We start from the raw sequence: 15,676 nt of genomic DNA on the forward strand, positions 1-15,676 counted from the left end.
TTCCGCTTTCTACATGACTTTCCTCAAATTTCCTGTGTTAGAGGACTTGTTTCTTCATTGGTAGAGCAGGACTAATCACACCTCCCCTCCAAGGGTAGTTAGTTTATCAAGCCTGAGGAACTAGAACTGCCCCCTAGGAAATTTTAGTATGTTATTCAAAGCCTATATAATGAAAGCCTTATATGCTAAGTGTCCAGTTGTCCAGTTGGCCATTCAACCAACCAAAGTGTAATATGCTAATGATATGCTAAGGTCACTCAACTGCTCGCTATGACATGCACTGTCCACCAGGGGGCAATCGAATGGCTGATATGACATGTACTAACCACCAGAGGGCAGATGCTCTGACCTGTAGGTTAGCTTGCTGCTGAGGCCAGAGCAAGATGAGCCAGACACACCCTGGAGCCCTCCCCAGCTGGCCAACCTCCCACATCCCTCCTTGGCCCTGATTATGCACTGGCAGGTGTCTTGGCCTGGCCTGTGCCCTCTCACAATCCTGGACCCCTCGGGGGATGTCAGAGAGCAGGTTTCGGCCTGATCCCACAGGACAGGCTAAGGGACCCCATTGATGCACAAATTCATGCACTGGGCCTCTAGTAATGTAATAACCACTTGTAGGACATGGAATGCTATGGTTTGGATAGAACAGCATGATCATGTTTCTCATTACTTAGAAGACAGCTTCTAATCAAATAAATTGGACAAATTAAGGAAAATCACAAGCAAACATTTGACAAAGGGAAAGCATAAACCAGGACGTGATCTACTGTCTTAAAAAGAAAAAGTACTCTAGATTTAATCAATTTGATAATCCCTGACCAATCAAGGAGGAATGCTTTTCCAAACAACTCCAAGCCTTGTCCAGAAACCTAGTTATTTAATAAGAAAATGAAATTTGGGCCGAAACCAGTTTGGCTCAGTGGATAGCATGCCGGCCTGAGGACTGAAAGGTCCTGGGTTTGATTCCAGTCAAGGGCATGTACCTTGGTTGCGGGCACACCCCCAGTAGGGGGTGTGCAAGAGGCAACTGATCGATGATTCTCTCTCTCATCGATGTTTCTAACTATCTCTCTCTCTTCCTTTCTGTAAAAAATCAATAAAAATATATTTTAAAAAAATATATATTAGAAAATGAAATTTGGGGAAATTGTGAGAAGAAATGGTAGAATAGGATTCTGGCTGCCACTATCTCCAGCACTGCCTGTTAGAGAATAAAAAAAAAAAAAAACACCTGTGATGATAGAAAAATAAAGACATTTGGAAGCTGATCAAGATGCTGAAAAAAGAAAAGAAAAAAAAAGATGCTGCTGCAGAACTTCACAGAAACCTGACTCCTGAGTCTCAGACATAATCATTTTTGACAATGGGCGACAAAAGGCCATATCCTCACTATTGCCGTGTGGAAATCATTACTTTCCCTTTAGTGCAGTATGACTTTAAGAACATGCCTAATCCTTTTATGCTTTTCTAAGAATATTAAGTTACTTTGAGGCAATGCACTTGAAACAAAATGGCTCTTCAGTCACAGCAGTCCCTTCTTAAGGGCTGCAAAAGGGGACCACATTCCCTATTAAAGATTTAGGAAGATCCGGTAGATGCAGTGCTTAATACTTTTATTATCCAAAAAAATCTTAAAGCTGAATTGGAAGGCTCTTGGATTGTGTGTCACAGTGATTTATGGATAAGGTTGAAATTCTCATTACTGAGAAAGAAAGAGAATAGAACATATGAAATGAGATCAGAATCCTAAAATAGTAAAAAGATTAAGTACAGGGACCTATTTTAGTGAAATTCATATTTTTGAAATCTTAATGGATTATCTTAAATCTAGTAATATATCAACTTTCAAGTGTAGTCAGACGCCCTCTGCTGTCTTCAAGTTGAAATCCGGAAGAGAGAAAAAAAAATACAAACAGACCCAATTTCTAAATTACCATTACCACCAGGATTCAGAGTAATTGGAAAGTTCTCTCCAGTGTGATATTGATGAGGTGGTTCTTTGCACATTTCCCATATGGACAGTAAGAATAATAAATCTGCCTACCTACTACACAGACTCCTTGGGAGACTCAAGTGAAAATATAAAAAAGCTTAGAAAAATTAAAAGCAAAATGCAAATTTAAGAGATTTTATGTGCTGCAAAATGAGGTCATGATTTGAACTGGCTGACAATCATTTAATTAACTGAATACTACAATGTGTGGACACATACCAGGTCACCTGGGATACAAAACAGAAGACCAGCAACCAGCTTCAAGGTTTTGTTTTAACGAGAAAAACGTGATGTTCCTCAAAAGCTTTGTGAAATGAAGCAAGGAATAAGGAAGGAAGAATAAAAGGAGGGAGGTGGGAAGGGTGAAGAGGAAAGGAAAAGGAAGGGAGACAGTATAAGTCAAAGGAAGGGAATTAAATAAAAATCATTGTTTCATATATTTTGTCCATTTTTCTAGTTGTCTGAGGGAAAGGATAAGTTCAGTGTCATTGCTCCAGTGTGGCTAAAAGCAAAATTCTCTCCTCTTTGGGATTAAAGAATGCTTTCTAATGTCCAACTATTTTGAGATATTTTTGTTATTTATTTCTAATTTAATACATTAATTTAAGGTATCTAAGAGTTTAGTGTTCTCAATTTCCCTTTAAATACTGCTTTAGCTGCACCCCCAATTTTTAATATGTCACATTTTGATTTTCATTCAGTTCAGAGAACTTTCTCTTTTGGTTCTTTTTAGACCCCTGGGTTACTTAGAAGTGTGTTATTTAGTTTCCAGATAGTTGAAGATTTTCTGAAAGGTAATTTTTTTCTATTTTTATGATCTTATCTTCATCTTTATTATCCTTCAATTTCACTAAGATATATTTAGTTAGTTAGTTGTTAATCCTCACCGGAGGATATTTTTCCATTGATTTTTAGGGAGAGTAGACGAGAGAGGGAAAGACAGAGAGAAATATCGATGTGAGAGACTCACATTGATTGGTTGCCTCCTGCGTGTGCCCTTTAAGACTGTCAGAACTGAAGTAAAATGTGGCAACATGTGCTCATGCCCGGAAGCAAAAGCCATCTCAGAGCCCAGTTTCTACCTAATTTTTGATTCTACTGTCTTTCGGGTTCTGATTTGGTTATTCTTTACCCCTTGTTAGTTCTATGAAGTCTTTAAAAAGACTTCCAACATTTGTTCAACATTCTTTTAGTTATTTTCAATGGGAGGAGTGGTCCAAATAACCTAACATATCACTTGAAATGCAGCATGGCTTCATTTTTACAATGGTGCTTTCAGTGTGTGATTAATATAGACTGATTTTTTAAATTTGGAAAATACAAACAAGAATAATGGATGAAACCTCAAAGTCACCCATAGTCTCCTGTCACCTACAAACTGAGCATGTGGGGGAATTTCCTGCTGACTGATATTAAGCAAAGATCTGTGTGAAAGCCTCACTCACCTGCTTAGCTCACATGGACACAGCCGCTTTCATTCTTTCTTTTTTCTTTTTTTAAAATATATTTTATTGATTTTTTACAGAGAAGAAAGGAGAGGGATAGAGAGCTAGAAACATCGACAAGAGAGAAACATCGATCAGCTGCCTCCTGCACACCTTCCACTGGGGATGTGCCCACAACCACAGCACATGCCCTTGGCTGGAATCGAACCTGGGACCTTTAAGTCTGCAGGCCAACGCTCTATCCACTGAGCCAAACCAGTCTTGGCATCATTCTTTCTTTTTTTAATTTTTAATTTTTAATCTGAGAGAGAGAGAGACTTGCTGCTCCACACATTCATACATTCATTGGCTGAATCTGTATGTGTCAAGCCCAAAACTTTGGCCCATCAGAATGACGCTCTAACCAACTCACCTGCCTGGCCACGGTAGGCCTCATTTATTCTTGATCTTTCCCCCTCTTCTTTATCTCCAGATCTCAGAGGCATCACAGGAAGATCAAAGGCATTTTGTAAACCATCAGATGCAAAAACTTGGGAGATGGGAATACCAAAACCTAGACAATAGTACCGAAAATGAAACAAAAGACAGAAACCACGCTGGATACGCTAACTGCAAACTAGGAACCCACCTTTAACATCGTAGGGCCCACAGTGAATCAGTGAGCAGGTTGAAATGAAGCCACAGACCTGGCAGGTCACCCAAATGAGCCTGCAGGCTCACATCTGTCCTGGTTAGTGTGTTCCCTAAGCCCACCCAAACACAGTCCAAAATCAGGGCTCCTTCCTGCAAGCATCAGAGACACCAAACGAGAGAATACACAGCATGCAAAATAATGCAAATCTGCCCCTAATCCGAAGTTTGTTTTTTAAAACAAAACAAAACAAAACAAAACAAAACCCTCCTTGACTAAATTATTGAAGATGATGATTCTAAAGTTAAGTCAATTTTTTTAATCCTTATACTATCTATTTGAACATCTGGTTCTTTAATTCTGCCAGAACCAGGGACCAGCCCAATCATTTCCTAGTCAACAACTTACTAGTGTGCTTAATGTTCTTGCTGTGAAAATAGATCATACTCACTAAAGCGGAATTCTCCAGAAGGGCGTTTCTCTCACTGTTCATCCCTGCGGCTCTGATCTGGCCACCTGGAGGAGACCAGGTGCTAATATTTCACGGAATTACTAGTATAGTTCTGAAACCTACGTTATTGGTACAGAGCTAACCACATCCTCCTATTCTCGGCCATATTAGAGAGTGACATAATTAATATAAAACATGAGAAATCGGAGGAGGATTCAAGATGGCTGCTCGGGTATACACCTAGCCGCAGCAGCTCACAACAATTTCAAGGGAATACAACTAAAATGTAGAGTGGACATTGCCCAGAGCTACAGGTAGTCGACTGACTGAAAACTCTACAAAGGAAGGAGGGAGAAAACCAGAAGGAAAATCAGAGGAGCTGAAAAAAAGCCTAAGGTACGGAGACATGCGGCGCGCTCGCACGCACTCGCGCGCGGAGAGGTCGCAGCCGGAGAGGAGGAGAGGGCTGGGTGCTGCCTGGCGTTCCCTAGCAGGAAGGAAATAGAACCCCCAGCCTGGGCTGAACCCCCGAACCGGCAGCGCTGAGCCCCAAGTTATGGGCCAGACCCTGGGGACCCAGGCTCCGGCAGGGGGAGACAATCCCGGGGGACGGCGAAAGGCGGGGCCCCCGGAGTGGCGCGCACATGGCGCGCAGAGGACTGAATGTTGACTCTGATGCTGGATTACCCTAGCCGGAAGAAACAAAGCCTCCGGCGGCGGCTCTGAGCCTCAGTTCAGACCGCCCCGAACTCCAGGTCTGGGCCAGTCCCTGGGGACCCAGGCTCGGGCAGGGGGAGACGGAGCTGTGAGGTGGAGTCCTGGGAGTGCGGCGAAAGGCCGAGCCCCCGGAGTCGCGCACACTGTGCACAGAGGACAGTCTGTTGACTCTGATCCTGGACTCCCCTAGTGGGAGGGAGAAAGAAAGCTCCAGACTGGAGGAACGCGAAGTGGAGCAGGAGCCCCTGCCGGACACCGGCCAGCCGGGCGCCAGCAAGGAGCTGGGCGACGGGGCCCCCGGGGGGGGGGGTGCCCCTGAGCCTTCGACTGCTGAGCGCGGGCAACGGAGCCAAGGACGGGGGCTGCTGCCTGGGCGGCGCCGACCCCGGCAACAGGCTGGAGCAGCGCGGGAGCCCGCGGAGAACAAAGGGGTGCCACAGGCCAACCTGCTGAGCTCCCAGGACAAGGAGGAAGAAACCAAAGAAGTTCTCAATGTGAAGAAATCAAGTGAGAGCAAATGATAGTAAAATTACTTAAGAAAGAATACAAAGAAGATCTTGAAAAATCAAAGACTAAGTCAGAACTCAACGCACCAGCCAACATTGCAACATAAATGCGTTTTTGTTTTTTTTAAAAAAAGAAGAAAAAAAAAAAAGAGAAAAAAGGGACAGAATATTGGAACAGCGGCGACCAGGCCTAGAGTGGCCAGGCACAAGGCAGTGGCAGCTGGGCCCGGAGCAGCAGTGGCCAGGCCCCAGAGCAGCAGCAGCCAGAACAAGAGCATCAACGGCCAGCACTGGAGCAGCCAGACCTGGGGCAGTGGCAGCCAGGCCTGAGGCAGAGGCGGCCAAGCCCAGGGTGGCCAGTCCAGGAACACCCAGACACGGAGTGGCTGGGCCCGGAGAAGCCGGGCCCAGAGCAGCCGGGTTGGGAGCAGCCAGGCCCAGAACAGCAGTAGCCAAGCCCAGAGCATCCAGGCTGGGAGCGGCCAGGCTCGGAGCAGCCGGGTCAGGTGCGGCCAGGCCCGGAGCAGCGGCTGCCAGGCTGGGAGCGGCCAGGCCCGGAGCAGCCGGGTCTGGTGCGGCCAGGCCTGGAGCAGCGGCTGCCAGGCTGGGAGCGGCCAGGCCCGGAGCAGCAGCTGCCAGGCTGGGAGCGGCCAGGCCCGGAGCAGCCGGGTCTTGTGCGGCCAGGCCAGGAGCAGTGGCTGCCAGGCTGGGAGTGGCCAGGCCCGGAGCAACGTCTGCCAGGCTGGGAGCGGCCAGGCCCGGAGCAGCCGGGTCTGGTGCGGCCAGGCCCGGAGCAGCGGCTGCCAGGCTGGGAGTGGCCAGGCCTGGAGAAGCGGCTGCCAGGCTGGGAGCGGCCAGGCCCGGAGCAGCCGGGTCTGGTGCGGCCAGGCCCGGAGCAGCGGCTGCCAGGCAGGGAGCGGCCAGGCCCGGAGCAGCCGGGTCTGGTGCGGCCAGGCCCGGAGCAGCGGCTGCCAGGCTGGGAGTGGCCAGGCCTGGAGAAGCGGCTGCCAGGCTGGGAGCGGCCAGGCCCGGAGCAGCCGGGTCTGGTGCGGCCAGGCCCGGAGCAGCGGCTGCCAGGCAGGGAGCGGCCAGGCCCGGAGCAGCCGGGTCTGGTGCGGCCAGGCCCGGAGCAGCGGCTGCCAGGCTGGGAGTGGCCAGGCCTGGAGAAGCGGCTGCCAGGCTGGGAGCGGCCAGGCCCGGAGCAGCCGGGTCTGGTGCGGCCAGGCCCGGAGCAGCGGCTGCCAGGCAGGGAGCGGCCAGGCCCGGAGAAGCGGCTGCCAGGCTGGGAGCGGCCAGGCCCGGAGCAGCCGGGTCTGGTGCCGCCAGGCCCGGAGCAGCGGCTGCCAGGCTGGGAGCGGCCAGGCCCGGAGCAGCCGGGTCTGGTGCGGCCAGGCCCGGAGCAGCGGCTGCCAGGCTGGGAGCGGCCAGGCCCGGAGCAGCCGGGTCTGGTGCGGCCAGGCCCGGAGCAGCGGCTGCCAGGCTGGGAGCGGCCAGGCCCGGAGCAGTCGGGTCTGGTGCGGCCAGGCCAGGAGCAGCGGCTGCCAGGCTGGGTGCGGCCAGGCCCGGAGCAGCAGCTGCCAGGCCGGGAGCGGCCAGGCCCGGAGCAGCCGGGTCTGGTGCGGCCAGGCCCGGAGCAGTGGCTGCCAGGCTGGGAGCGGCCAGGCCCGGAGCAGCAGCTGCCAGGCTGGGAGCGGCCAGGCCCGGAGCAGCCGGGTCTGGTGCGCCCAGGCTAGGAGCAGCAGCTGCCAGGCTGGGAGCGGCCAGGCCCGGAGCAGCAGCTGCCAGGCTGGGAGCGGCCAGGCCTGGAGCAGCAGCTGCCGGGCTGGGAGCGGCCAGGCCCGGAGCGGCCGGGTCTGGTGCGGCCAGGCCCGGAGCAGCGGCTGACAGGCTGGGAGCGGCCAGGCCCGGAGCGGCCGGGACTGGATCAACCGGGCCCAGAGCAGCCGGGTCGGGTGTGGCCAGGCCTGTAGCAGCAACAGCCAAGTCCAGAGCAACTAGGTCGGGAGCGGCAGTGACCAGACCCGGAGCAGCTGGTTGTGGAACGAACCAGAGCAACAGAGGCCAGGCCCGGAGCAGCCAGGCCCGAAACAGCTCGCTCCTCACCTGTACCTGCCCACGGCTGCCTCTCAGACATGGCTGGAAACTTTTGCGGGAACTTGAGGGTCTGCTGAATCAAGTGATGAAGGCTTAGACCTGGATGTGTTGAGTTAGTATAGCGCTGGGGTGTTGATCTGTGAGTGCCTTGGGTGGGGCCTGGATGAGGCTGGTTGACCTATTTGAAAAAGTCTTTTGTGTGAAGTGTATCATTGGGCATGTGGAGGTATTATTGATATGAGAAAATGCTAAGTAACAGATTTACTATCTGAAAAGGGATTTACTATCGGGGAAAGGGAGGGAGGAAGAGACTGAACATAAACTGTGCACCTATGGATGAGGACAATGGGGGATGGGGAGGGGGCAGAGGGTGGGGTGGGAACCTGGTGGAGGGGGGAAGAAATGAGGAACCTTTGTAATAATATGAACAATAAAGATTGATTTAAAAAAAAAACAAAAAAAAAAAAACATGAGAAATCAACAAAGACTTCATTTTTTTTACATTTTTTTAATTAAATTATTATTATTTTTTTAATATATTTTATTGATTTTGTACAGAGAGGAAGGGAGAGAGATAGAAAGCTAGAAACATCGATGAGAGAGAGTCATTGATCAGCTGCCTCTTGCACACCCCCCACTGGGGATATGCCCGCAACCAAGGTACATGCCCTTGACCGGAATCGAACCCGGGGTCCTTCAGTCCCCAAGCCGACGCTCTATCCATTGAGCCAAACCGGTCTCGGCACATTTTTTAAATTAAATTATTATCTGTGTACATATTTTAACATTGCCCCCCCTCAACAAAGACTTCTACATCAGAATCTGAAGCCTGGAATAGTGTAAGAGGCACTCGGAAACTGAATTGGGCCCTAGCCGGTTTAGCTCAGTGGAGAGAGTGTCGGCCTATGGACTGAAGGGTCCCGGGTTTGATTCCAGTTAAGGGCACATGCCCAGGTTGCAGGCTTGATCCTCAGTGAGGGAGAGGGGGTACAGGAAGCAGCTAGTCAGTGATTCTCTTTCATCATTGATGTTTCTATCTCTCCCTCTCCCTTCCTTTCTGAAATCAATAAAAAATATATTTTTAAAAAAGAGAAAGAAACTGGAGAATTGGTTTGCCCAGTATTTCAAAGACATACAGGAATAATATATTCATGTTATATGATTTTTTTTTAGTCAATATTTCCCCATTAATAGCATTTCCCACAGTGGTCATGAGAATATAAGCTTATTGCATTTTAATTATCCATGTGGTATATCTCTCTTCCACTAGATTCTAATCTCTCAGAACTGATTTTTTTTTTCTAAATCACCAAGGATATGTGTATGGTTTTTAAATTGATTTTTAGAGATGGAGGGAGAGAGAGAAAAAGAGAGAGAGAAAGGGAGAAACATTGACGTGAGGGAGAAACAGCAATCGGCTTCCTCCTGTACTCTACAGGATGGACCAGTCATCAAACTGCAAACTAGGTATGTGCCCTGACTGGGAATCGAACCCACAACCTCTTGGTATTCGGGATGACACTTCAGCCAACTGAGCCACCTGGCCAGGGCAACAGCCCTTAGACCTTATCTTATTCAATTTTGTATCACTAGAATATAATGTTGCACTATTTGTTAAATGTCAATAAATTATGAATAAATGGTGACTTTATTAGGTCCCCAAAGACTAACAAAGCAGTGCAGGGAATGTTTGTCTAGCATGATCAGAAGAATATGTTAGTTGGTCAAATATTTTATTTTATTATTATTTTTTAGAATATACTTTTATTGATTTTAGAGAGGAAGGGAGAGGGAGAGAGAAATAGAAACATCAATGATGAGAGAGAATCATTGACTGGCTGCCTCCTGCATGCCCCCAACTTGGGGGTGAGCCTACAACCTGGGCATGTTCCCTTGACCAGAATCGAACTGGGGACCCTTGACGCTCTATCCACTGAACCAAACCGGCTAGGGCAGTTGGTCAACTATTTTAGTTAATATAATATACTATGAAGGGGTAATTCATCCCAAATGTCTGAGACAAAATGAATATTTGGAAAGATCTAGCAGAGGAACATAGGACTGATGAATAAATTTAGTTGATGGAATAATGCAGTTCTGATGCAATTTAGATAAGAGGCAAGTCCTGACTTCTCTACTAATGGATTTTGCAGGTTAGATAGTCTCATTGCAAACCCTTAATTCTGATCCTTAACATCCTTAACCTCAGGCCACGCCCCCTCATCCTTCGGGGCTTGATGGGGAACCTCAGGCCGTGCCCCCCATCTGGAGGGGCTTGACCAGGGACCTCAAAGCCTGCTCCCTGCCCGGGCCCAAGCCTGGGGACCTCAGGCCACGCCCCACTTCCTTCCTTCAGCCCTCCCTTCCTCCCTCCTCTCTACTTTCCTTTCTCCCGCCCTCCCTTTTTATCTTTTGCCCCAACCTGAGAAGGGAAGACTGGGTAGGCAGAGGAAATCTGCAGCAGTGGGCCCTGGACACTCTGCTAGTGCTGAAAGCAAACACACAAAGCAGGTTATTCCAGGGAATGGGGGAGCGCTGATCCATGGCCAAATCGTGACACCTGTAACACTGCTGTCAGGCTGTGTGAGGCCCTGGTGCTCCTTTTCTGCTGCCTGGACCTTCCCATGTGAGCCTCCCCTTCGGTCCTTAATGACCTCTCAGCAGGTCTCCGATGTCTCCGTCTCTCAAATACTCTCTCTCTACAGAGAGACTGAAAACTAACGATGTTATAAGTGATGTCGATGGCTCCACCCCACGTGCCATCGTAGAAATGCAAATTAAAACTAGGAGACACCACCACACACCTAGGAGAACAGCCCAGACCCAGAACACTGACAGCACCAAATGCTGTCAAGGCTGTGGAACATCTTTTCATGTAAGTATTGTATTTAATATTATCCTCAATTCACCCCAAAAGCAGCAATCCTGTAAGACCAGTGCTGTGAAGAGGTCAGGACCCAGCGGGTGGCCTCTGGGAAGCCAATGCCCCCCTCACAGAAGGCAGGGTTAGGGGACACGCTGAACCTGCAGACTCCCATGGCTGTGGCTTCACTACAACCCGCTCGCTGACTCACGCGGTGCACATGACATGAAAGGTCACTTCCTGGCTGACGAATGCTCCCCATCTTCCCGGAATACGTGCTGTGACATCCCTGATGAAACATAAGGGACCACTCCCATGCTGCAATGCTGCAGCTGGCTAGCAGGGGGCAACAATCAGGCAACACAGGGAAACTCAGTGACAGGCAAACTCGAAATGTTCAAATTAGTAAATATTTAATAACTAGAGGCTCAGTGCACCAGTTTGTACGTGGGTGGGGTCCAGCCTGCCTGGCCCCAATCGGGCGGATGGGGCCTAGACCTGTCCGGAAGTTGGCCAGCTGTCCCACCCTGATCAGTGCCCAATCAGAGCTGGGCCGGCTTGGGGAAGGGTCAGAGGGCAATTGGCTGGTGGGCCCCGGCCCTGATCAGGGTGGGGGGGCTGGTTGGGGGCGGAGCCGGCTGTGGGGAGGGGCTGTGAGCAGTGGGCCAGCTGGCCCTGCCCTTGAATGGGGTGGGGGGACCAATTGGGGGTCAGCAGCCAGGGGAGGGGCCATGGGAGATTGGCCAGCCAGCCCCGCCCCCGATTGGGGTGGGGACTGATCAGGGGCGAGCTGGCTGGAGGACCGATCAGGGTGGTGAAGGCTGATTGGGAATGGGGCCAGCCATAGCGAGGAGCTGTGGCTGGTGGGCCAGCCCTGCCCCTGATCTGGGTGGGGGACTGATCTGGGGGGGAACTGATCTGGTGGGGACTGGTCAGGGGGAGGGACTGCAGGAGATTGGCTGGCCGGCCCCATCCCCTATTGGGGTTGGGGGTGCCATCAGGGGTGGGGCTGACCAGGGAGAGGGGCTGCGGGCCAGTGGGGGTGGGGCTGGCCAGGGGGAAGGGTTGTGGGAGGTTGGCCAGCCAGCCCACCCCGAATCAGGCCTGTTTGCTGGCTGCAGTGGGGGTCATAGTGACTGGTCATTATGGTGTTAAGGCCACTGGCTTTTTTTCTATATATAAATGAGAGGCCCCGTGCACGAATTCATGCACAGGTGGGGTCCGTCTGGGTGGCCTGCAGGGATAGAGCCAAAACCCACAGTCTAATGCTGCCTGCAGCTCCTACCTGCCGCTTCTGCTTATCCCGGCCCCACTCTGCCTGACGTGGGCTCACCCCCAGTCAGTCCCGATCAGCAGAGGCTTGTGATGCCACAGCAGCACTTGCCAGGCACGAGCCCTACATCTGGCGCCCTAACCAGGGGAGTGGCTTACAGGATCAGGCTGAAACTGGCTCTCCGACATCCTCTGAGGGGTCCCAGATTGCGAGAGGGCACAGGCAGGCTGAAGGATCCCACTGGTGCATGATCGGGCTGGATAGGGACCGTGGGAGGGCTCCAGGGTGTTTATTATCCTATCTAATAAAGAGGGGATATGTCAGGAGCCGAAAAAGAATTAGTGACTACATCTTAAAAGACACCTCCATCTTAGACACTGAGTTTCTGACTTACCAGAACTCATGTGACAAGCTGCGGTGTGGCAGTTAACTAGAAACAATCTAAATGCCTAGCAGCATATCTGGCCATTGAGCAAGGCACACCTGTTGTGATAACTCTCCCTGCCCCGGAGAATCTCTGCTGTATCCTCCCCTGCAGGCACAGCCTGCTGATACACAACTCTTCCTGCCCTGGAATGTCTCCGTGGCAACTTCCCCCTACAACCTGTGTGTACATATATTGCAGCTGCAACAAATAAAATTTGAGGCTTGATCAGAACCCTGTCTTGCCTCCATTTCTCCGCGTCTCCTGTCCTCCCTCATTCTCTTCCAGGTGTCTCCTCGCCCCCACGTTGATCTCTCGCTGGTCGGGACAGGGATATGCAAATTGACCATCATGCCATCACAAAGATGGCGGTGCCCATAGCAGAGGTGGGGTTTCTGTAACACAAGATGGCTGCACCCACAGTGGAGGTTGAGTTACCTTAATGAGCCTTAACAAGCAATCAGCAGGGACCTGAGGCTGTGCCCCCTACCCCTGCCCAGTAGGGCTTGACAGGGGATCTCAGGCTGCACCCTCTGCCCCAGTGTTGGGCTGGAGGACCTGAGGGTGAGCTGGGGGACCAGAGGCTGTGCCCTCCACCTGGCAGGGCTTGATGGGGGACCTCAGGCATCGCCCCCCCCCCCCCCCCCCCCACCTGGTAGCACTTCACCTCGGACCTCATAGTGCACTTCCCACCCCAGCCCAGGCCATGACCTCAGGCCATGACCCCCACCCTGGTGCCAGACTGGGGGATCTGAGGGTGTGTCCCGCACCCAGCAGGGCTTGACAGGGGACCTGAGGCTGCACCCCCCAATCTGGTAGGGCTTGATGGGGGTGGAGCTGGCCGGGTCTGGATCTCACTCAATTGCTGTGGGGAAGGCCGGTCTGGGTCTTGTGTAATTTCTTTTTCTTTCTTTCTTCCTTTCTTTCTTTTTTTTTTTTTTTTTTTTTTTTTTTTTAATATATCTTTATTGATTTCAGAGAGGAAGTGAGAGGGAAAGAGAGGTAGAAACATCAATGATCAGAGAGAATCATTGATTGGCTACCTTCTGCATATCCCCTACTGGAGATCAAGCCCACAACCCAGGTATGTGCCTTTGACCAGAATTGAACCTGGGACCCTTCAGTCCACAGGCTGACGCTCTTTCCTCTGAGCTAAACCAGCTAGGGTCTCACTAGATTTTGAGATGTGCGTGGGTGGGCAGGGACTTGACTCTGGATCCTGAGGCGTACTCCAGACTCCAGGAGGAAGATTTTCATATATATTTTACTAATTTTCTTTCATCTCTGACATTTCTATTATAGAGAAAGGGCAAATAGCAATATTAAAATATTTCCTCCAATTAATTTCCTTTTAATGTGCACGAATTTCATGCACCAGGCCACTAGTATAGGATAATAAAAGAACAAGTGAAAATAGAGAAAAGTTTTATCACATTTAAAGATTACCAGATACACACACGCCACATACCCCCCCCCCCACACACACACACACACACACACACTCCCCTACCCTCGGCTGCTCTGAAAAGCTATCTTTGTGTTGTTCCTGTGCTGCAGCCACTTCCCTTGCATGCCTCCGCTGCTGCCATGGCTACGGACTCTGGTAGCTTTCTCAACAAAGTCCTCCAATTCTCACTCTTTTTAAAATATCCTCTTCTCCACCATGTCAGGTGAGGCGGTGGACACCAGCTCATAGATCACCACTTTAAGGAGAAGGCACAGGATGAAAGTGACATACTGGGAACGTTAACGAGGGAAATGGGGAGCAGGAGGCTGATGTGAGGCAGATAAAGAAGAGTAAGGAGGAGGGGGGATAAGAGAATAGAGATGAAGATGAGGAGGCTGATTTAGCTACTAGCAAACGGGCAGCTGAAGATGATGAGGTAGACGATGTTGACACCAAGAAGCAGAAGGCCGATGAGTGTGACTAAACATCAAAAACGAAAAGTTGAACTTAAAAAAAAAAAAATAGGCTGCCTTGACCTATTTACCCTTCACACTTCATCTCATAATCTATACCTGGTCACCTTAGTGTACAGAGTCTGCTTCTCTTCCACCCAATCAAAACCATGTGAATTTGCAACAGGGGAGAAAAAAAGACCCATTCTCCCAAGGACCTGCTTTTTTTTTCTCTTCTTTTTTCTTTTCTTTAAAAGTGCTTTAAGTCCTTGCCAATTTGGCTTAGTGGATAGAGCATCGGCCTGTGGGCTAGAGTCTTGGGTTTGCCGAGAACGGTTTGGCTCAGTGGATAGAGCGTCAGCCTGTAGACTAAAAGGTCCCAGGTTTGATTCCAGTCAAGGGCATGCGCCTTGGTTTCGGGCACATCCCTGGTAGGGGGTGTACAGGAGGCAGCTGGTCGATGTTTCTCTCTCATCGATATTTCTAGCTCTCTATGCCTCTCCCTTTCTCTCTGTGGAAAATCAATAAAATACATATTAAAAAAAAAAAAAAAGGGTCCTGGGTTTGATTCCGGTCAAGGGCAAGTGCTCGAGTTGTGGACTCGGTGCCCAGGAGGCAGTCAATCAATGATTCTCTCTCATCATTGATGTTTCTAACTCTGTCTCCCTCTCTCTTCCTCTCTGAAAGCAATAAAAAACATTATTTTTTAAAAAGTGCTTTAAGCCGGGACCGGTTTGGCTCAATGGATAGAGCGTCGGCTTGGGGACTGAAGGGTCCCGGGTTCGATTCTGGTCAAGGGCATGTACCTTGGTTGCGGGCATATCCCCAGTAGGGGGTGTGCAAGAGGCAGCTGATCGATGACTCTCTCTCATCGATGTTTCTAACTCTCTATCTCTCTCCCTTTCTCTCTGTATAAAAATCAATAAAATATATTTTTAAAAAAAGTGCTTTAAAAGAAAATTTTGTATTTTTTATTTATATTTTATACTTTTGTTCATATTTTCAGGGGTCAGACATTGTTAATGATCTTGGGATGACGAAACCGGCCTTTGGAGTTTTTTTTGTCCTACTTCTGACTTTACTTGGTGGTGTGACCATTATAATTTCAAAGGAGAAAAAAATTAAAAACCTTGTAAGAAGAGCAAAAACAACAACAAAACTATCTTATTCCGAGCATTCCAGTAACTTTTTGTGTACTTACCTAGCTGTACTATTAGTGGTTGGTCTGTATGAGATGGTTAAGAAGGCCAAAGATAAAAAGTATCTTTGTGTGTTTTTTTTTGTCCATGAAGTTGCTGTTTGTTTGTTTATTTATTTTGACCTGTTTGATATATGTGTGAAGCAATGTTGTCCAACAATAAACCAAAACTTAATTTGCTG

The sequence above is a fragment of the Pipistrellus hanaki genome (genome assembly GCF_964339955.1).
Source record: "Pipistrellus hanaki genome assembly, chromosome: 15".
Classification (NCBI taxonomy): Eukaryota; Metazoa; Chordata; class Mammalia; order Chiroptera; family Vespertilionidae; genus Pipistrellus; species Pipistrellus hanaki.